We start from the raw sequence: 790 nt of genomic DNA on the forward strand, positions 1-790 counted from the left end.
GGGTGGAAGGACAGGCTCGAAAGGGAGGGGAGACAAAGTGGACGCCCTGCTTTTATCCACTACCAGACGGAAGGGATTGGGCGAGGCGGTGGTCACGTGAAAATGGTCACCAAAGTGGAGATTCTGGTTGGGTGTAGTGGATGTGGAATTGTGGATAGGCTGAGGACTGAATGTACGGGAATGGGTGGAGGTGTAGGGGCACCACTGTGGTGGGACGCTGGAGTGTATGGTGGTGTATGAATGGGGGCTTGATGGATAGGCTGATCATGGCCATTGAACTGATGCCGGACGGGTTGTGGCGCTGGACGTCTGGGGTGATTGACAGAAGGCTGGCGTAGATGTAAAGACGTACTGGGGCTTAAAGCCTTTGCATCGGCCTGGTGGGTGTGGAAGTCATCTGGAAAATTTCTGGGCGGGAGAAAAGGCAGAGGCGTAGATGGGTGGGCGTGAAGAGCTGTGCGGGGAACGGGGGTTGTGGTGAACAGAGTGCCCTCGCCTTCATACGTGACCTCCGCCCGAAAGCCCTGCTCGTCTGCTATGTATGTCACCACCTGGACGCGGCCGTCTGGTAGTGCCACCTGTCGGAAGGAACGAAATTCAGGCAAGGCAAAGGCAGTAAAAGACAATGTGCAGTGTGCACTTCTAAAGTGACATAAATATTGGTGAGTCTTCCGTAAAAATAAATTTCTATTATGGAATTCTTGAAAATAAATGCTTCACATTTCATATATTTGAAGCTACACACGTACAGAGAACATGAATGTAAAATGTGTGACTTTCTGTACAAAAT

This window comes from Penaeus monodon, chromosome 21, assembly GCF_015228065.2.
Source record: "Penaeus monodon isolate SGIC_2016 chromosome 21, NSTDA_Pmon_1, whole genome shotgun sequence".
In the NCBI taxonomy this organism is placed as follows: domain Eukaryota; kingdom Metazoa; phylum Arthropoda; class Malacostraca; order Decapoda; family Penaeidae; genus Penaeus; species Penaeus monodon.